Below are 23,479 nucleotides of genomic sequence, written 5' to 3'. Positions count from 1 at the left end.
ATGGTTGGTTTTGTTCTTTGAACACATTGATTTTGTGTGCAACTGATGCATGGTTCATTTTGTGCACTAACAAAATATATACCTATGTTTTGAAGAAATCATATTTAATTTTCCATTTACGAAAGGTTCGGTGAATGGAACTGATGAAGCTTGCAGGGTTCAGTACCTCCAATAAGGTTAAGAACCACTGTGTTAGGCTCTAAAATAATGTATTTGAACTATCTTATTGGAGAGGTATATACATCCAGTATTCATTCACAGTTTCTCTCCAGTGCTTGTGTAATCCACTTCATATTTATACCCAAATGTTCATATTAATTTCCGAATGTGAATATGTAGTGTGTGTTCCCGCCCACCTGCCTTTAAAGGTGATTTCCGTCCCTTTAAACCCGCACACGGGCCGTGGAGGCTGCGTGACACACTCTGCGGGTCCGCCCCAGCGCCATTGGCTGCCGCCGCCGTGTGGGCGGGACACGACGCTGTGACTCAGCTCTGAGTCACCGCACGACACGCCTGTCACACACACAGCCCTCTGCTGCGTTCAGGGACCGTGCGGACATACGAGGCTTTTTAATTCGTATCACATAAATATCCCCACGAGGAGGGGAACCACGGCACACAGTCACACAGTCCTCTTCTTTGCGTGTAAATATCCACGGGAGAATGTAGTGGGATATTCTGGACGCGCCTGTTTCGTGTAAGTATAGTTAATCTAACAGATTTTGTGTTGAATTGCTAAATGAATATTTAAATGGTAGCTACACTACTCGGAAGCTAGAATAAGCTGTAACTTCTTATCGCGCTTATCATTTAAAATCCAATTTGAGCCTGTGTTTTGACCTCGTTTGTGTGTGTTTACGATCTGCTCCGCGGCACCTGAACGCATCGCCTGTGTGGCTGCTCGTACATGACTTCGCATTGATCTGTGTCAGCGGAGACGCTGGCCTGCTCCTGGTCCATCAGCTCCGTTTGGTGACACAGAAACTTCTCATCCTAACAGCCAGGGAGTGAGTGAGCGACGTTCCACCGCGACAGCTCCACCCAGAGAGCCGCTTCCCTCCATCATCTCCTCCACTTCAGCTCCGTGCTGGACGGATCTGCCACACAGGGTGAGTGTCTCCATCTGCGCCTTGAACTCTCTGCTGGGTGATGATGTCCGCTGCTGGTCTCTTCCATGTGGAGGTTACGCACAGTTTTACGCACGCTGCCTCCACACATGTAAGCACGCTGAACATCTTCGTCAAGTCGCCCCCTGGTGCATGGGTCAACATGGGACGTGGTGTACGTGTCCGATGAAACTGACGAAGTGCTCTCGCCTGCCCACACCAGACCAAACACGCTCACAGGACGAGAAGCGCTGCGTGGAATTCCCGTTACGCACCATTTCCCTGCGTGGGTCAAAGTAGCACACTGGAAAACTGTTGTCAATCCACTCAGGTTAGCTGTTAAAGGAAAATATTAGTTGCTAATACATACATAGAAACTGATTTTCAAATCGGCAATCACATGGTACACGCACTGTGGTCTAATATAATGGAATATGCAAATTTGGTAACGGTGCCCCCTGTTTGGACATCCTTCAGCTGCTGTAGGAGACACTGGAACTGCCGTCCCGAGCCGAGGGAATCGATTCTCAAAGTTCCAAACGTATGAATGTTAGTTATGTTCGGCACATTTAATTTATGAATTAGTCGAGGGATTATTAGATTTCTCACGGAATCCAGTGGGACATATTTTTGTGTAGCTGCTGCTAGAGAGACCTGGACCGTTTGGAGTTGGATGAACTGACCACAGTGTTCTCTGTGGAGAGCTGCTCGCTGTTTGGCTGCTGCTGCCTGCTTTACATAATCAGGTTGTCTTTAAACTCACTCACAGACCCGCGCACACACACACACACACACACACACACACACACACACACACACACACACACACACACACACACACACACACACACACACACACACACGCACACACACACACACTGACGGACAATCATATCCTGTTCTGCTGCAGCAGTCACTTGGACCTGATCCACAGTGTGTAGTTTGCTGTGTTAGAGAGAGAGAGAGAGAGAGAGAGAGAGAGAGAGAGAGAGAGAGAGAGAGAGTGCGCGTATGTTTGTTTGTGTGTGTGTGTGCGCGTGTGTGTCTGTCTACAAGAGTATCGATTAATATCTGTTATAACGCTGTCATAACGTTTCCATACAGTGTGCTCTCATGAGGTGGTTAAAAGTAAGTAAGTAATCTTTCGGTCAGGTGACTGTTTCCACTGATTGCTGTTTTAGAAATCTAACTCCGCTAGATTTGGAGGGAGTTTTTTGTACTCTAGAATTATTTGACATAAAAAGGGAAACACACAAAAAAAACATTAAAATGACACATTCCTAAAGATAAACTACTGGCTCCCAACCTTTGTGACCTAGGACATCTGATAATAAAGTCGAGTGTATAGAGTCTAGCGGAGGCCTTTTGTTGTGTCTCAGATATACAACCATCTGTTGTTATCAGTTCCAACCAAATACTGATTTCCTCTCTAAACTACTCAAGTGTTTGAGGCCCAAAAATTGGACCTTCACCGGGCTATCTCCTGGTCTTGAAACGTATTCAATATTGATTCAAAACACAAAGTGTCATTCACTCACACAAATCATAAATAGTTCCTCTAATTTGAGCAGGCTATAGGTAAAAGTGTGATGTGATTTATTTGATACCTTAATGCTAGTAAGATTATGACATTCCATTAACATTAAAACACTTTCTGTGTGGTGATAAAAGGACCTAAATTTAACTTAACTTAAATAACTTTTCTTTAAATTGAATGATTAATGATGGCTTTATAGCTTTCTATAAAAGTACACACATTTGTCAATTTTTTTTTTTATGATATGTACATCATGTAAAATCTTCTCTATTGCTCTTGAATCAGCCAAGTCCGCCTGCCTGCCCTGTGCTGGCCTGGCTCGGGCTGACCAAAACTAATTGGCCGCCGTCAAATGGCCATGGGGGCTGCCGGAACTTTGTCAACGGGATTACACAAGCAATCAGGCCTCTAATTTAGCAGCTAATCCAGATTAAGGTGCCGTGGGTTGGTCTGTGTTCCTCGCCAGAAGCTCAGACTCTGCGGTCTGTCTGGCAGACGGAATCAGCAGCCATGCGTCCATCGTTCACTGTCTCTGTCTGAACACTGGGATGAAACACCCTCAAGTGAAGTCAGGTCCCTACGGTTCAACTGAAATCTGGTCTGCTGTCGTAGTGTTTGTAAACCCATACTGTGAACAGTGATATTTTCATTTTGATTTACAGAGACAAATGTGTGGTGGGCTTTTGCTCTCAGTAATAACCAGGATCACTTTGGCATACAGCTGGTAAACTGTTGCAGAGCCCCACTTAACCTATGTTCATAGTTTGTTCATAAAATGTGCAAGTGAAGGACGTTTGTTCTCCCCTGACCAAATTAAATACACCCAATACTCCAGCTCTCAAATACACTGCTCAACAAGTGAGGTGCGACTGCAAGGTTTAAAATCTGAACTAAACACCTTAATAAGCATTGGATTGTCTCCACATCTCTGAGAATGAAGGTGTGTACCTGTGGCTGTGTTCTGCAATGAGGAAGATTCGTGCTTTTAGGCAAGATCCCTCAAAATGTCAGGCTCAAAATGCCCTTGAATAGGACATTACACTTATTGTTCCTAATTTTATGTTACATATCCACAGTATTCTTGATTTATAGTCAAGATTTAAAGTCATCCTCTCTGTGGAACGTTTTGTATTTATGTGCGATATATGGGGATATATGAAGTTCATCAACTTAGGAGTAGCTCTTTGGGCACCGGTGCTGTATTTCTGAGTTTCAAACCACGAACCAGTTACTGGAGGGTCTTTTTTTTTTCTGAACTTCTCCTTTGAATACATTTGGCATCTAGCATGGAGAATGTGACAGAGAGACTGAAAGAGACAGAGAGAGATAGGGGGAAGGGAGAGGGAGGGAGAGCTCTGTGAACTATAAATAGACAGTGGGAGAGTGGTTGTGATGATAGCATCACCACACAATAATCCTTCAGCAGGACCGGCATTACTCCGCTGCACTACACCAGCCCTATCAGTGAACAGGTATCCCCTCTAATTTCCCCTGTAAGCAGGGTTATCTGGTGAACCTGAGCCTCTGACCCTCAGTGTCTCCATGTGTGGATGCTGTATTAAGCTCGTTAATATGGACCTGTGGGTAAAGGGGCATGTTTCACTGGGGCCCAGCCAGATCTAAGTCCAGAATAATCCTTTTAATTTTGTCGCGTTCAGGGGCTACCAGGTCAGTCGAACTGTCTTGTTCAATGTCAAGTTGACCCTTATGATGGCTCCCATTGGCTGTAATTCACCAACCAAATATCAACTATCATCAGCTTTATATTTCTCTTAATCTGGAATAACTTGGTTGAGCCTTTTTTTTGTTACTACATTGTAAATTTATTAAACAGCTCACAAAGAAGCATGTTGTAGTTTTATTGAATAATCACTCATTAAACATTTCCCCTTCGCAGAGCACTCACAGTCAGGCGGTAGAGTGAGTTTTCATAAACCTCTCCTTAGCATTGCATTGACAGCTAGTATAGCAGTTTAGCATTTACGTCCATCCATCCATCCACCCATCCATCTATTCATCCAGTCATTCACCCATCGAGCCATCCAGCCATCCACCCATCCATCCATCTATTCATCCAGCCATCCAGCCATCCAGCCATCCAGCCATCTAGCCATCCACTCATCTATTTATCTATCTATATATCCATCCATCCATCCATCCATCCATCCATCCATCCATCCATCCATCCATCTATCCATCCATCCATCCATCCATCTATCCATCCATCCATCCATCCATCCACTTATCCATCCATCTATTCATCCAGCCATCCATCCATCCATCCATCCATCCATCCATCCATCCATCCATCCATCCATCCATCCATCCATCCATCCATCCATCCATCCATCCATCCATCCATCCATCCATCCATCAATCCATCCATCCATTCATTATCTATACCACTGACAGCTGCCATTTGATAAAAGGTGGGGTCCACCCTGAACAGGTCGACAGTCCATTACAGGGACAACGCTCAGACATAAGGAGATCATGCAAATTCCACACAGAAAGACTCCAACGAACCGGGATTCAAACCAGGGACCTTCTTGCTGTGAGGCAGCAGTCCAAACCAAGAAGGAAAATGATGTCAAGTAATTATTATTTAGCATTATCCTGTTTGTTAAGCCTAGTTTTTCACTTTAAATGTTGAGAAAACGAGAATTAATCATGCTCAGAACATATAATGCTATCCTGGGAGGAGTGATTTGAATGCAAACTTCCCCAGATCCAGTACAGAGTAAGACAGAGCCACTAACATTAGCTTGAGCTCTGATGGCGTGGTGGTGAGACTCAATGGATGTTGTAGGCAGAATGGTGCCTCTTCAAATCCCACAAAGGTCTGTTCTGGCACTATACAATGATAGTCAGGGGCTTTAACTAACAGAATCAGGCCTAGCAAGTTCAAGATTGAAGCCAAACTTAAGATCAGTTACAGATTTCAGGTTTGGGAAGCCAGAGATCATGAGACATACACACCAGTGACTGGGACCATGCTGTCACAACTCCAGTCAAGTCATCCATAGGCTTTGACAAAAGACAACTAACTGTGTGTATGATTGTGTGTGTGTGTGTGTGTATTTTCAGTGCCTTTACTGTGAGTGGTGTTCACATCGCTCCACCCCTTCAGGCACTGACCTCCTTTTCGTTATTCACACATGCAGCACCTTTTCTGGCTTCCTTTCTCCCTTTCTCTCTCCCATAATGACGTATGTACGTACGTTTGTGTGCGTATGTTTGTGTGTTTCACCTCACTCCAACTTAACCTAAAAAATGCACGTATCAACTTTGATGCATTAGGGGAAAACTGAGGGGACAGACACCAGACTTTATGTGTCCTACAGTACTTTCTGTGTGCGTATTGTATGTTCAAGAGTACACAAATGCTTGTCTCTTTTATTTCATTTTGTTAAACGAATTATGATAATTTAACCAAATATGCTCTAATTTGGCATGATGTAGAAACATGTCATTAATATTCCTATTCTTTTATTGTACTTTAATGTAGTTTATACTTGACCTTGGGAATATGTACACTGGGGACTGAAAGACGGTTCACAAGCTATTAATTTTAAATTCCCCATTGATATTTGTATACATATATTGTCTAATTAACCATTTATTTAGATTATGTTGTTATTATTAAAACCATTCCTTGCATATTAGTCCAACAAGCAGCACTGTTTAATGCTTTAAAAAATGTCTGCTGTACTCACAGTATGTTTATGATGAGCACCACAATGCACTTAGTATCAGATGATCGAGCAAGTATTATACCTTTTTCAGATGAGAGGCAGAAGAGACAAGACTAAACATGTATAGATCTCAAGCACATGTGCTGTACATGCAGAACACACACACACATGCACACACACACACACACGGACAGGGAGATCGGATGTCAGAAGAGCAGCGTTTGTAGAACAGGCATCTTAATAGGAGCCAGAGGAACAAATAATTAATAATAGATGAGGCTGCATTCTAATAGAGGATTGATTGATAGATAGATATAGCGACAGCATTCCACCTCTTTCAGTTCCATCTCTGAATCTCCCAAAAAACTAAAAACACTGAATCACATAATTCATTGTTATAATGTATAGGTGTTATTTAATTGTTTACTTTATCTATTATTTAGAATTTTAATACAAAGTCTATCTAGGTTGGAAAATTTGCAGTGCCTGTCCGGAAAGGAGCATCCTCTGGACAAACAAACACACACACACACACACACACACACACACACACACACACACACACACACACACACACACACACACACACACACACACACACACACACACACACACACACACACACACACACACACACACACACACACACACACACACACACACACACACACACACACACACACACACCTCCCTCACTGACTCATGGCTCCACTACCTGTATAGTAGTCAGTGTTGCATTGTGTACACTGATGGAATACCCCCTCCCACACACTCTTCCTCCCCCTCTGTGTGTGACAGTGAGAACCGCTCGCTGCCTAACACAACAGTGAAGCTTCACTGACTGGAAGAACAGTTCAACAGTGAACATTTGAGCATATGTGCACAAATACCATGTTCTCTTTATATGAGTTCTATGTTATTTTAACGTTTCTCACAGAGTTCAGATCAATCAATCACATTTTATTAGTATAGCCCATATTCACAGATCACAATTTGTTTCATAGGGCTTTAACAAGGTGTGACATCCTCTGCCCTTAAACCTCAACATTTTGATTGTTGCATGTTACTGGCACCCAGTTAGATTGAATAATCATCTACTCATCTTAATTAACAGATGTAATTCAAGTCGAGTCAAGTGTCCGTAATGATATTACACACTTTTGATCACACCTCCTTAATGCACCACTCACTCACCAAAACTCAAACAATTATCATAACTAGTTTATCATTAACAGTGTTCTCAAAAGCTTCATGAAGTCTGACGGCTTCACAGTATCAGGTTTCAATCTGATCCTAAGATCTGATGTTAAAGAAGAAAACTGATGCTGACCAGTCTCACAGCAAGCTGAATGCACTGTACTCTTACTGCTGGGTATGTAACAAGTCTACAGCTCCAACAGCAGCTCTGTGAGTGTGAATCACATGGAAGTTTGACTCAAATGCTGATGTCAGCATGCTAATATGCAAAACATGAGAATTTACTCTGCTCTCTTATGTGCCATTCATTTTACACTTGATTATAAACCAAAAGTATTGCGCAAATGAAAAGTTTAACCTGATGGAATCAGAAGATCAAGTACATTCTATCTTCCTCCAATCCTCCCACTTTTAAAGCTTATATTTGGTGTGCCACCCACTTTTCTTTAAAATCAAGCTGGCCTTCAAGGCATAGTTCACTGAAAAGTTTAAATTACCTCATTATCTACTCACCAGTATTCCAATGGAGGGCAGAGTGAAGTGTTTGAGTACAGAAAACACTTCTGGAGTCTCAGGGGTAAACTTGCAGCTGAATCTAATAAAATTGAAGAAACTGGTGACCTATACTTTAGACGTAATAAAACATCAAAAAAACACAACATGCCCGTACTGCTCGTGTAATGTCATCCAAGTTTCTGCAAGCCCTTACATTCACAATCGACTTGAAACGGCGTCATTTACACCACGTTTAAGGCCTAAAAGTCAGCTGATATCTACCTACGAGGTGCGTTCACGGACACACCATCGCCTCGCTACGTCAGCTAGCTTAGCCACTTCAGGAGCATTCCTCTCCCAAGGCCCAACAGTCTCCCAAAATTCAATCGCTAAAGATATCAGTTCTCTAAATGTATTTTTATCAAGATCCATGGATTATTCTCTGGATAATTTGTGAAACTGTAAAAACAAAACTCCTATCTGGCCATGTTAAAGAAAGTGGTCAAATTGACTGGATCCGCCCCTTTGTCCACATTTTTACAAAAGTTTAAAAGATTTCCATGTCCCATCCTTCTACCAAGTTTTGTTGAAATTCAAGAATTTTTGTGTTATCCTGCTGACAATCAAAAACATAACCGAAACAAGACAAGGGACTGTTTCCATGTACTGTCATTACTGTCACTTTAAGGCTTCCATCTGGTACGTTTGTTTTATTTTATGATTCAGTAACTGAACTTTTAGTACACAGAATTTCTTTCGAAGTAACTTTATGTTTGCTGAGTTGCACCAACCATCACCCCTTGCAAACACTCTGTTGCTCGCTCATTCTTATTTGCAGAAGTGTGAGATAGTGAAAGTGTGTTGTTTGCTTAAACAGCAGAAACTGAAAGTTTATATGAGCAGGGTGCACATACAGTATATAAACATTTGTACAAAGTCTATATCAGGACGGTCTGTCCTCCCACTCACCTGTACAGTGTTGCATATAGTGCAGTGTATTGCCAAATATACAGTATAATATTGCATTATTGACTGTTGGGCCCACCCTGAATAATCCAGCCATGGCAAGTGTTGAATGAGTGAGGGTCTGTTCAAGGGCCAGCTTGGATATTGGGGTACTTGGCTTGCAGCCGCTGCATGATCATGGCCTGATTATGATTATATACTTTGTTATACGGCGCTGTGTCAGCTTGGCAGCCATTCAACTGACTGATATGTGTCAGTGGCGGAGAGTATAGCATTTGGGGAGATTACTGTTTTGGTCCCTGACTGAATGATGATGTGTGTAATGCCATAATTTGGGCTATGAGTGGAAGCAAGTAGTCCGTATTTGGGAAGGCGTATTCACAAAGCTGGTCATGCATGCGCTTATAGCACACAGCTGAAACAGGTGGATTGAAGGAAATTGGTTTGACTTGGCTGTGTGTGTGTTTCTTTGCTCCCTCTTGAGGAAAAAGACACTGTGCACTGCAGAAACCAGAGGGTTTGGATTCTCAGAGAGATCAGAGGGATCATGAGAAAAGGAGAAACTCAACTGCTAAATCTCTTTTCCCCTCTGGATTTTGTCACATCTGTGCATTTCCTAGTGAATGGGAGGTACATTTATCTCTTTAGGTCTCTATATTCATTGATATTGTATAAACCTATGGGGTCAAATCACTTATTGATGGACCTATTCACTACTTATAGACATATCGGTGGGGTTGTCCACTTACCTGAAGGCCAGAGGTGTGGTCCTCGGCTCCTCATGTTGGGTGCACCTTTATCTGACATATAAATGGAGACAAGGGATACTCCTATAGGTCGTATGAACAAAGCCACCTACGTCAAACTTGAACGACCATCACTCAACAGAGGAGGTGGTCTACATCACCACTTATCTGCCACTTATAATTCAGCCTAGAGAGCCGCCTCCCAGACAGCTTGACACCCATTCACACCATGACACATGTCACCCAAACGCCTCAAATGATTGGCGGGCGGGACCACGAAAAACACGTGACCTCAAAGGTTTAAAGAGCACACAAGAGGTCATACACGTTGGAGCCCCCCCTACAGTAGGCTGGATATTAGGATTTTTTTTTTTACAGTGTGTTATCAGAACTGGCAGCTTGAATGGTGGAAATAAAGATCTGCAGTCTGTATGATATAAGTTATGTATGTGTGTATGCATATGTGTGTGTGTGTGTGTGTGTGTGTGTGTGTGTGTGTGTGTGTGTGTGTGTGTCTGGATAGCTGAGGACAGTTTTCATGACTCTTGGCTGGCTTGTTCTGTAGCAGATTTTTCTGTCTAATTATTAATGAGGAGGACAGCAAACACACCCGTCTATCTCTGTGTGTGTGTGTGTGTGTGTGTGTGTGCGTGTGTGTGTGATCAGGCGTTTGTGTTTGTTGTGTTTCTTTGTGTCTACTGGGACTGGCATTGGGCCAGTTTGCAGGCTGCCTCGGAGGGATTTGACTGGTTCCTGCTGGTTTCCATTGGTCACCACTGTCTCTGCTGTGACCTGAACCAAGCTGGACCACTCTGGACTAGCGCTGAGCTCAGGTGCACTGGACTGGACAGGACTGGTTAGGACTGGAAATAGATGGATGCTTTAGCAATGTGTTCAGAGAGGATTGGACCAGATAATTTATTATTTGCTAACCTATTTGCTGTTATGTTCCCTGAGCCTGCAGAAGCAGCTCACATTCTCAGGTTTTCCACATTGTGTTGTTTTCAGAAAATCTGGCGCACTTTGCCAGTATTTGTTTGTCTTTGCAGTTTGGGCTGAAAAAGCTGGAAAGCAAAGCATTTTTCTGAAGGTTTAGTTTGGCTCACAATCACCGTGCCGACGGAGAAAGTTAAACTAAATATTCGTGGTCAGTTTTGTCCCCTCCAGTCGTTAACCTGCTCTGACTGCTCTCCATTTGATTTTAAAGAGATTAATCTTATTTTGTTGCACAATAGCTGCTCCATTTTAGACGTTCCGCTCAAGCTGTCCACTAAAATCAACCGCTGTGTCTTTGTGTTTGTGTGTTCATGCATCGGCCATTGCAGCGTCAATCTAAAATAGAAAAAAAAGAAACAATGAAATATAGAATCGGTAAGAATATAACAATGTGTATTGCTCCATGTGTGATAAAACCTTCAAGATGTGGCTGGTGACATGTATTGACTTTTGCTGTGTACAGGGAGGAGTACCAAATTAATATGTGGTACAATGAGTTGCATTGTATGGCTTACGAACCCACAGGCAGCTGTTGTGTTGCTGTTTGGGATTGATGATGATAATGATGATGAGCTATGGAGCCCTTCTTTCAGCGTCTTCATTCGGCAAAATGGACTGACAGTCAGGTTTAATGGTCTGCTTGATGGCTCTCTTACAGTCCACTGACTCGTGGCTGATGACCTTTAACCTCTTCGCTGTCGAGGCTGTGTTTTGGCCAGGTGTCCATTTGGTCTGTTTCTGTTCATCCAGTCTGCGTCCACACAAATACGATTTAGTTTTTCAACAAGATAAATGTTTTAGCTCCATATCAGAACAAACCTGGAAATGCATATCACATGACCACTCACATACTGTACATTGGGCATGTGTGTTCCTTCCTGGGTGTAAACAGGAAGTAGATTCTCTACATGCAGCTGGTTGCGTGGTTAAAGACAATGCTATAATTGTTGTTTCCTTTTTTTTTAGAAATCCTATTAGTGTGGAACACAGACTGAATATAAAGATGGACGACACGTCTTCACTTCCTTTCACTATCCAGAAATGAAGCTAAAATATCCTCATTGTAGCCACAGTCTGCACAGTAGTGATCAGGAGATGGAGCCATGGTGTTGAAGTTCCAGTGATACATGTGATTGACCAATCGCTAGTCAGCCTCAGCTGTCAATCACGCTGTTTTTATAGCATCAAATAACTAATTAAAACCACTAACCAGAACAATTTACATTTGATCAAACATCAGTGTGATAAGACCTACCTGAAATGACAGAAACAATCCTTCATGTATATTTTGACTTTTTACTTTGGTCCATGGAGGAGGCAGGATTTCAAATGTAAACTGTAGCCAGCCACCAGGGGACGATCAAGATGCTTTGGCTTCACATTTGGAGAGCTTTTAAATTGTCCATCTTTATATACAGTCTATGGTTTGGACATAGTCAAAGTGAGCAGTCGTAGGGATTTCTGTCTCAATCTCAACAATTTCATACAGGGAAATTCTCTGATAAGGTCAAATACCTCAATAAAACTTGTAGTATAGAGAACAGCTTCATTGTGCCTCAGCCCCCACATTCCTGCTGATTCACTCGGTAGCAAACAGAAAGATGCAAGGCAACATCTGCATTTGAGGATCTATCTTGTAGAGGGGCCCACAGCCTTTATTACTTTCACCTATATTGTGCTAAAATAATGTGTCTCAAAATAAGTCTGTGCATAATCCATACAGACACATTGCATATTGAGTGGAAAAAAAGTTGTCAGTCAGACCTTTTAACCCGATGCTGGTCATTCAATGAAGTGTGAAGTGTTGCTGTAAAATATATTCGATCATGGAGACCTTTCAGTGACTTTTATTTTGGCGATTAACTGGTGGCATTTCCACTTCTTTCCAAGGTGCATTTTTTTATGGTACAAGTCAAACCACTACTTGATGATCCCAACCTAAATGACTGTAACAAGTGAATTGTGTTTATGACATCTGTAAAAAGCACTTTTCAAACCTGACAGAAGAATCAGATAGAGAGTAAATAGTTGCAGTTGTTAGAGGACGTCAACACAAAATAACTTCTGGAATCACTGGTCATCACACACACACACACACACACACACACAAACAAGGATGATATACTGTATGAAAGAGAATCTCTCTTGGGTGGTTGGTTTTAAGTACACACTCAACTCTGCAGGTTTCCTCAGCTGTGATTTGCTACAACTTCAGATAACAATCAAGCTCTGTTTTGGTGCTGGGTTGCATTTTTTTTCTGTGTGTGTGTGTGTGTGTGTGTGTGTGTGTGTGTGTGTACAGTATGTGTGTGTGTGTGATCCCCACAAACAGAACCGGTGCATTTACCCTCCTTTTTGTGTCAACGTCTCTTTTAGACCAGCAGCACATGTTTTTTTTCTGAGTATGTTTTTTGGGAGAGCAGAGGGTGGACAAAGGACTGGGTGTCTGGAGAGGGTGCTCGGGAGAGGAGCAGGGGTGATGGGTGATGGGTGGGGGACTGGAGGAAGGGATGATGGGTGGGAGTCTGCAGGGGACGGCTGGCTGGCTGTGTTTATGGATGTGAGCTGGGAGGGGGCAAAGGTGGGGGTGCGTGCCTGTGTGTGTGCGTGCATTCATCTGCATACGCGCCTGCATGTGTCTAAGAGCATGCATGTGCTGATCTGCTGGTGAACCTGAGTGTGTGTGTGTAGGGTCGCCTGCCTGTTTGCGGGCTCGTGCGTGCGTGTGTGTGTTCTTTTGTTTTGCTCTGGGTTGCTGGGTGATGGGACCAGCTGGGAGGGCTGAAGCCATTCACTTCCCTTCTGCTACCCTGGAGGGAGCCAGCAGGGAGGGAGGGAGGGAGGGAGGGAGGAAGGGAGTGAGGGGGTCGAAAGAATCAAACCAGGAGTATGTGGAAGGGGTGGTGTAAAGTCTTATTGCTAAGAGATAGAGAGGGAGTGATCGCAATCAGACAACACATTAAATAAAACCTGACAGTGAGAGCAGAGAGGAAGTTCTGAACGCAGCTCACAGAGAACGAAGAGAGGGGTTGAAGGGTTGGGGCGGGGGGTGTTGAGGGAGTGAAAGTGTGTCAGGCTGAGTCGTGATAGAGCAGCGAGCTGACTCAGCCAGTCTGGTCTGGCGTAGGAGGGCATCAGCAGTGGATGAAGTAATAGATTACTGTGCGTGTAATCTGATTACTATAATCAGAATACTGTTTTCTAGAATACCAACATAGAAAATCCATATAAACGGATGATAGCACTAAATTAATTGAAACAATGAGTAATCTGATTGCAGCTATGGCTGGTGACAAAAATGATTGTGATTATTCTTTTTCTCTTTTTTTTTTTACGGTGATCTGATTACAAGACAAGTAGAGCCTCGATTCTGATCTGATTACATGAAATAATGATAACTCATAATCAGCAACTGTGCAATTAAAGCTACAACTGTGTTGAGACTGCTGCTGACTGAGTACAGTGGTCACAAGTGACTATTACAGAATGATGATGAATGCAGAAACATACTGTAACAGAGAAGAAGAAGCCGAAGAGACAGAAAGTCAGTGAACTGGCTTAATGTCTATTTTACAGGATTATCTGTTTGAAGTTTCCAAATATTAGCCACCCTAAGCTACATCTCATACCAAACCATGTAAGGCAGTGTACTGAGGAACTAGGCCCCTGAATGCGATGAGCGAGTAAATAATCGCACTCCATACAAACATGCCCGATGTTGCATGTAGACGGTTTTAGGGGTTCCAGCATTGTCAAATGAAGAATGAGTTGCAAAATTGTAAGGGTACTTGGAAAGTGCATACCTCCGCCAACAAGGCTGATTGGCCACTTAATCGGCGTATAGCATACTGAGAGGTACACAGAAGTTTCATCTCTTCATAGGTATTAGCAAAGGGTATTAGCAAATATGCCCGATTTTTTAAAATCAAGATCTCTGCATTATTTCTTTTCTTGAAAAAAGCTTAAAAACACAAAATTGAATGGGTTTGTTCTTGGCCCACACGACATCTCTCCACCAAGTTTCAAGGAAATGTACATAGTAGTAACAGACAGAATTGGAAAGAAAACCTCCGTACGTAGCTGAGGTAACAACTGCGTGAAAAGACTTCAAAGCCATTAATGCTTGTAATAAGTTGTCCATGTTGCCTTCACTGGTTGTGGAGGTTGATACTGTTGGTTTTCCTCTGGAAAAGGACTAAGATAAGATCAGGCAGTATACGCTGGTGTGTGCGTAACAATTTCTAAAAAGTCTCAGTGTCTGGTGGTCCAGACTAGAACATAACCCAGTAACACAGTTTGACTTTCACTCATGAGCGATACAGCAGGAAATTCTCTGGTCACAACAACAAGGAACTATCTTGAGTGCAGCAAGCAGGAAGCAGGAGGTAACGTATTAATTCCACTGTGCAGAACACATTCTTTTTTTTTACTGCATATCGACACCGTGGTCGTTCCTTATTACTTGACATCTTCGTCAGTGTCCTCTATTGCACAGCTTCTCAGTTGCAGTTTTGCGTCTGTCACTTGATAGAAACGCTGTAAATCCTGCGGAGGATCTGCTGCTGAGTTCTCACATCAGCTCATTCGAACATTCTGCAGAGTTTTTACGAGGGGACTGTCAGGAGAAACGTTGGAGAATGTCCGGAGCCTTGCAGCCGGATATTTGTATTCTCATTTTCAGCCCCTACTGAGGATGTCAGGAGACTATGTGGAGTTCAGTGCATGTGTGACAGCAGCTATAAAGTCACTGACCTGGCTCTGTTAGCAACTAAAGTTTACTAAAGTTAGCTTATGTTAGCCTCCATTAGCCTCTGGTCATAACAAAGTGTATGGAGAAGAGGAGAGGCCTGTTTTATTTCTTGCAAATTAAACTTCTCAGAATTTTATTATTACTTATTGTTTCATTAGTGACATATTCTTAGCTTCTGCGTGGTCACAAGCATTAGTAGCAATCCAGAAGTTGCTGACCGAACCAAATGAGCCAGAGAACATGTGCCCTTCTTTTTTAAATGTTCTTTCCTTTTATTCTCTTTAATGAAAGGCGAAGGGGGTGTTTTCATAGTGAGACACACGAACCAGACAAGTTGAAACATGATAATCATCACACCACAGAAATGAAATGAACTGGGAGCCAGTGCTCATCAAACCTAATGTGTGGAGACACTGGAGACAATTTGGTCCGAAGGTAACATAGAACCACTCATAATGTTACATATAATGAGTCATGATTACATGCAGTAAAAAAAATGGGAACAGGAAAACCGGAACAACACATTTATACATAGAAAAGTGGATTTCTTTTCATGTAACTTTATTACATATGTTCAATGTCCAAATTAATTAGTTTTGTATCATGTTTTTAGTTGATATGAGTTAATGAAATAACTTGAAAGTGATTTGATTAAATAAAGCTACACTTTAAAATGTATATGAAATGTATATGTTGTGGCGTGCACTCATGGGTGTGTCCTCTCACCCAGTGGGTCGATGGGAAATGTAAAGTCTGTAGCTATATCTACTTCCCGTATGGGGAACATGTGCCTGTTCTTCCTGACTACTGATTAAACAACAGTAAGCAGTACCTGCGTCTCTGCCTTTCCTTGTCCTGCCACAATGTAAGTATATGTATCACTTTCAAGTTATTTGAAGATTCCATATGCTGAAGTGTCCTCAGGCAAGTTACTTAACCCCATTCCCTGAAGGGCATAGCCGTTCTAATAGCCGTGCACTGTAAGAATGTGTGTGTGAACGGGTGAATGTGATTTGTACTGTAAAGCGTTTTGTGTGGTCATTAAATCTACCACCGAATGCCACTTGAGGATACGTGCACAGCTGGAGATGAAACTATGAGGGCTGACTGTCTGCTTGGACGGTGACAACTTTATGAATAGTGCTAGCAAGCAGGCAGCAAATAGCACTGCACACAAAAAATGTTGGTTTATAATGAAATTGTGGCGCGAATAATTTGAAAATGGTGGGCATCCACAATATAGATGACTAATGGAAAGCATTAGATTGGACATTTATAGAGGTCCATGGACAGCAAGCAACATAGGCTCTGAAGGCTTAACAAGTAAACTTCCATTTAAAGGGACTCTTACCTTTGTTGCATTTGAGAATTGCAGCACATTCAAATCATCCCGCCTTCCTCCAATGCCCCACCCCCTCGTTCCCATCCGCGGTGTTTTTTTGAAGAAACTTTATTTACAAGCAGACTTACAATCTACTGCCTCCGCGCACGCACGTGAGTTTTTGTTTACCAAAGCAATGGATTCGGTAAGTTATATACATTTACATTCACATATGATGACGCGGGCCCGAATGCGCTACAAGAAGCAGACGGAAAACCTGCATGTCCATGCAGCAAACAGACAGGTCTGTCGGCCAATAAGGTCCTTCGGTCCGAAGAATTTTATTGGTTGAAGTTTTCACTAAATATTATGAGAGTGAAATAATTGTTTGTTTTTACTCCTGGTGGGTCTGTCTTGCATTTTAGAGTGTCATTACCTTATTAATACCAATTTAACCTTATCCAAAAAAAGTGTAAAAATGCAACAAAGGTAAGAGTCCCTTTAACATAATAGTGTTTTAAAAATTTTCAAACACAAGCTTCTCGATGTGGAAGGCTTGTCTTGTGTGGATGGATGTAAGAGGAAAGAGTGCTTTTTCAAATATATCCACGTGCTTCCATTTTTGGGGATGAGAACGGGTGGTGAACCTCTATCTATCAGTCCATCACTTTTGTCTGCGTTGTTCTCCCTGATGAAAAGGACGGCTGGAGGAGAAGGGTTAGTGAAGTGAAGCTGCCAGAACGTGGAGAAACTGGCAAAAGAGAGATGGATAACCAGCTAAACCTTGTTGCTGGCTGCTAGTCTCTAAAGCTGCTTCCTCGTGCCGTGACTTGTGAGCCGGCCCGGTTTCCCTCGAAGATTAATGACCTTCCTGTTTTCCGCTACAGTATCTCTCTCTCTCCTCCCAGTTTTTACTGCAGTTCGGTTCAACTTGTAGTGCACTTTAAAGAATGCTGCAGAATCTAGTGTTACACAGTGTTGTACAAGTTTTCTTCCTATTGCTTTCCTGCTAAAAATACCTCCGCCATCATATCACTTGCAGTATTAATTCCACCACTACACGACTTCTACTTACAACTACAGCCATCTCTGACTCCACCACCAGACTATGAGGAACAGAGCTACATGTAACCTGTGTCTCCAAAAAAAAAGAAGCATCAAATTGTGGGAACTGAAAACTTTGTCATCAATGTGTTTTTGTTGAGTTTTCCCCATTGGACAGAGGTATCTGTGTTCCATCTACTGCGAGACTATTGGTGGGTTGTCCCACTGGAATGTGTCACACTCACCAGTTTGCTATGGATGGGTACACACACACACACACACACACACACACACACACACACACACACACACACACACACACACACACACACACACACACACACACACACACACACACACACACACACACACACACATTAAAGGGTTAGAGTAAACCTTTTCACATAGCCCTGAGCCAAAAGCCATTAAAGCACACAACAGAGTACTGTACTGTATGTCTTACATGGTTATTACAGTGTCTCAAAATGTCTTAACTGATTTGCACAACATGATCGACTTACATTTTTTGTACCCTGATAAACAACATGCTAGTGTTGTCAGGGAACGAATGTAGCAAAACAATTCATTCAGAAAAGGACACAAATGAAGGGACAGAGCTACAGAGAGAGCGAGCGAGAGAGAAAGAGAACAACAACTTCTTTCCTGTAAGTCACCTGACACTGGAGGCGTCACACAGACATGAGTAAACATACCTCCCCCCTCTCTCTCTCTCTTCCTTTCTCTCTGTCTTTCTGACTGGGTCATTTGCTCATGTTCTTAGTCCAGGACCTCTTCTTTTATAACTTGTCTCCCCAAACTATTTTCTATTTTTAAATCAGTATAGTATAGTGAGAGAAACTTAAGGAGGAGTCTTGTGTTTAAGGAAAAAATCAGTTAAGAAACTCAATTTTTTTAAATTATGGTGAATCAAAATACAGGTATTATTTTTCATATTGTCATTAAATCCCATTTGCAAAAAACATGAATGGTTAACCAGTCTCTGAACAGTTTCCCTACTCAGCCCGAGTCCACTAGTTGCAGAAAAAAACACGACAATAATGGAAGACTTGTACTTTTAATTTGACTTTTGTGTTGGACTTAAGTCAGCTAAAGTGTCCACTCTAAGACTGAAAACGGATCTATAGTGGCTCGGTTGCAAGTGATCTGTAGAACATTACTTTCAAAAGTTTCAGTCTGACAGAAAAACAAACAACCAAAACCGTTCAAAATCAAACTGCTGTCATGAGCAGGTCTCTGTGTTCACTGCAGCTTCAGGTCTGGTGGCTGGTTTAATGACGGTGCACAACAAGTGGAGAGCTGTGGACTCATGGGGTTAACTGTGACATACCCTCAGCCGTCCAATCACAGGCGAGCAAGAACTCAGACACCATTGCACAACTTTCCAAAGTATGCAGGGTTACATGCAATGGTATATTTGGGGCAGTGAAACAGATTCTGAGTCGCTGGGTGACAATGATTTGATCATTTATTTTGACTAAAGCCCGAAGCAGCTGTGGTTGGTGATAATATTTTGAGGGCCGGTTATCTCAGCATAATTAATTACTCCACAATCTAGAGGTAAACTATTTTCGAAGAATCACGACTTGATTTTACAATTCTGATTGGATAACAAACTCCTATCCCATAGAAAAAAAGCAACGACTCAGTAATGAAACCATCTTGGATAAATCAGGGTGTGCAGAGTAATTACACATTTAAGTCCTGAACGTCTTGAGACAACATTTTTTTCATTATGTGGAGACAAAGCTGCAATTAAGCTGTAATCGTGTCATTGTTAACAAACACTAAAAGGACCATTTGTCATCTTGACATGTGTGTAATGAAATAACCAAATCATAATGAAGTCGTAACAGTCGTGATCTGGAGGTAATGAGGCTAAAACAGCGTTTGTGTGTGTGTGTGTGTGTGTGTGTGAGTTGGTATTTTGCTTTAAATTCAAATTAGATTCACATTGAAGATATTTGACGTCAGGATGTTGTGGAGAATAAACACAGTATATTTCTCTATCTCGCCTGTTATTAAGGGGATAGGTAAACCAGACACAGTGCCCCTGTGAGGAAAACTGCAGTAAAAGTTAAGGCTGTTCTGAATGTGCAATACATTTGTCCACTAATTGATGGTTATTTACCTTATGTTATTTACCTTATGTTAACTTCCACATCGTAACATACTAGAAATTCTGCTGTCAAGTGTTGATAAGCGTAAACACTGAGATCACAGACAGGCCAGAAACTTCTTACATGAAGTCTCATGACAGGTTTTTTTTTAATAAAATGGCAGCACTGCAGGAGGCCGACCTCCTTTGCTCACTGGTCCTTCCCCTTCTGATAAACATGGATCAGGGCACTTAACAAGTGTTTCAAATCTCAACCTAAGGAAAATAATGTGTGTGTGTGTCAAATCCACCTCACGCTCAAACAGGCTCTGTCCTGCTCTGTGTGTGATTCTGTGTTTATATCAGTTAAAACTCTGGCACTTATTTGTGTATATCATGCTGCGTCAAGAATCAAAAAAACAAATCCCGTTCATGTGTGTGTGTGTGTGGAACTGAGACAGGGGCTGATGTGTATGAGGCACAGACGGGGGAATGATGGACACTAAAAAAGAGACGGGTGAAGAGACAAAGAGAGAGAGAGACAAGGGGGAGGTAGGGACAAAGAGAGAGGGAGAGAGAATGGGAAAGAAAGCAGATGGGTGCTTTTGGTGTGGAGCTGTTCCCCTCCCTCCCTCCCTCCATCCCTCTTTATCTCCCCTCTCCCTCTTTCTCCCCACGTTGGGCTGTCGTGCCACACCCATGTCTAAGTAGTATTAATAATATTCTCCGGTCCTCTTCACACACCGTGTCCCAAATCTGCCACCACACACTGATGCTGTTCACTTCTGTTTTTCAAGCCAGTTTTCTTATGTTTACGTTTTAGGGACCCCACTGCATGTAATAGCCTTTACTCACTAAGAATTGTATATTGTAAAGAAATGTATAATCAAAGCAATAATCACCCTTTACACTTAGTATTTATATCTTCCAAATGTGAGGAGGTGTTGAAGGCATCTGCCCACTTGTGGGGTACAGTGAAGTAATAAAGTCATAAGATGAGAACTGGACAACATAGGCCTGTGCATTGTAATGCAAAGAAAACCAAAACTCCATCTAACTATTGCATTAAAACTGAGTTAGATCCACAGCCTACAAAAACCTTATGAAACTACAATATCTGTCTGTAGAGTTCCCTGACCAATGGCCAGTCCCCTTATAAAAACACATTTGAATTCACTATTTTCTGCACTCATAAATATCCGACTCCTAAACATGACAGGTTTTTTTTCACCAATCTCCATAAATTATTCTCTGGTAAATCAAGGAAAATGTGGAAAAATGTCCTATATTACAATTTTAAAGAAAAGATAAAAAAAAAATCCAGAATCCAGAATCCGCCCCCTGATTCAGATCCACACTAATATTGAATGTGTTTTCATTGACTCATATTAAATTCTTCCATCGGGTTTAATGCTAATCTGTTCAGCTGTTAAAAACCAACCAATAAATAAACAGACAAGAATGAAAACACAAGCTCCTTGGCGAAGGTAAACATGTTAAAGTTCAGTTTTAGCAAAGGTACTTCTGTGTTAGATGGTTCAGTGTGGGCTTTTAAAAAAAAACACAACTGCAGAGATATTCTCACGTTTAGTCTCCAGTCAAACTAAAGCAAACAACAACAAACAATCGTGAATTTCACACTTCCTACAGTATAATGCATGATGATAGTACTTTTCCGTTAGAACATCCGTGTCTGATAAAGCCCACATGCACCATGCCCCCAGTTTGCACCACAAGCTGAACTCGCCCAAGTCTAGATAACCCTGATGACGTCATGGCTTGTGAGGCTTAAAGAGAAACAATCTCAACTTGTGACCTCGTATCACAGGTCACATACAGCTGAGTAACAGATAACCACAGCACAGTGTGGTCTTTTCAGTTTGAACCCTCAGGACAGTTTTTAGAGGCCTGAAGATGGAGCACTGCCTAGTTTATCACAATAAAAGCACAAATTATAGAAAAGTCAGAAATTTGAGCATAAAGGTGAGTTCCTTCTTTCTTCCTTGCCCTACCCCTTTTTTCTAAATATCATCTTGAGTCTTACAGAAACCATTTCTGTTGGCTGAATAATGCTAAAACTATTGTTTTTCTTGTCACTGCTGTTACATCTTTTCAATATGGACTCTTTTTTTGTGGAGGACTAGTTTGGATGTGGATACAAAGTAAGAACCTTTTTGTTTGCTCCTCACTTCTTCCAGAGATCTGAAGGATGTTTTAGATAGAAGGTAACAGTAGACTTTAGCATTTAGCTCTGATGGGTAGGCTCATGGGATAGGAAATGAATTATTTCAGTGACTATGTATTTTAATATAATATTATTCACTGTGTGTCTGTTTATGTAGATGCTTCTTGCTCACGCGTACATTATCCAGAGTTTGTAGGGGCAGGTAGGAGAAACTCCAGAGAATGTCCGCAGCCACCGACTGAAAGCAGCTATAGTTATAACTGTAGATATTGGTACAGCAGTGATGATAGTAGCAGCATCTGTCATTGTAAAAGTTGAGGTACTATTATCTGTGGTAGCCTAGTAGTAGGGGTTTGTACTGTGTAGTAATAGTAGTCAAAGATTCAGTGTGTAATATGGAGGTGAAAGGGATTGTTTGGCAAGAATTTAATATAAAATAATCCTGGTGATGTTTCACTAGTATGTTTCGTCTAAATTATAGAAATTGTTATTTTAATTACCCTAGAATGGGCCCTTTATATTGAATTATTAATACTTTATATTTACTTAGGGAGCGGGTCCTCTACTGAGACCACCATGTTTTTTACAGTCGTCCAGACTGGACAAACTAAACACCTTTTGAGACAGCTGAAGACTGCGACAGGTTCTCTTTCATGTTTGGAAGGGGAGGGTGAGGTGGTGGTATTCAGCTGCAACATGCAACTTCACCACTAGATGTCCCTAATTCCTACACACTGAACCTTTAAGGTGGTGGTTAATGTTGCAGTAACAGAAAGTAGAAGAGATAGATTACTTTACCAATTATTATACAAAACAAACTTCTAGCTTTATGTTACTGCATTTATTAAATGCCTCATAGAGCCAATAACACAATAACATACTTTTACTCTTGTTTGTGTGATCACTAACTGTCTGGTGAATTTATAGACCTTAGTGCTATAAGAATACAGCGTGAAGTGTCACAGTGAGTATAAATGGAACATGATGGTAGACAGACTAATCCGGATGCCATTTGCAAAACCAGAGAGTTGCCACCCAAAGGTGCAACAAGGCGATGGATGGGAGCAACATGTAGCTTCATGCACTGAGGTGGGGTGGAGGGAGAGGAGGCCAGTAAACTCACCATGAGTCAGGTTCACACTGATAGTGACACACACACACACAACTTGTTACATGCTCAGAAGAACGCTAACAAAGAGAACATCACAACAACAGAATTAAGCACGTACTGGTTTCAGAGTGGCTTTGTAGCATCACATGTTGTTGGTATGTTCACATACATGCTGATGACAGTGTTGCATTTTGTAGGGCACTCTGGGAAACAA

At 41.9% G+C, this 23,479-nt stretch overlaps 1 protein-coding gene across 1 annotated transcript in view; it reads left to right on the top strand.

The window, feature by feature from the left end:
• The first annotated feature begins 637 nt into the window (after positions 1-637).
• sertad2b (SERTA domain containing 2b) overlaps positions 638-23,479 on the top strand; it is a 39,876-nt gene continuing 17,034 nt past the window's right edge. Inside the window, exons 1-2 of the mRNA XM_061086688.1 lie at positions 638-697; positions 1,001-1,109. The gene's annotated coding sequence lies outside the window, so the exon portion shown is untranslated. The remainder of the gene's footprint in view (positions 698-1,000; positions 1,110-23,479) is intronic.

Source organism: Limanda limanda, chromosome 15, assembly GCF_963576545.1.
Source record: "Limanda limanda chromosome 15, fLimLim1.1, whole genome shotgun sequence".
NCBI classification, from domain to species: Eukaryota; Metazoa; Chordata; class Actinopteri; order Pleuronectiformes; family Pleuronectidae; genus Limanda; species Limanda limanda.
The sequence above is the reverse complement of the archived record's forward strand: the minus strand, read 5'-3'. Positions and strand labels throughout refer to the sequence as shown.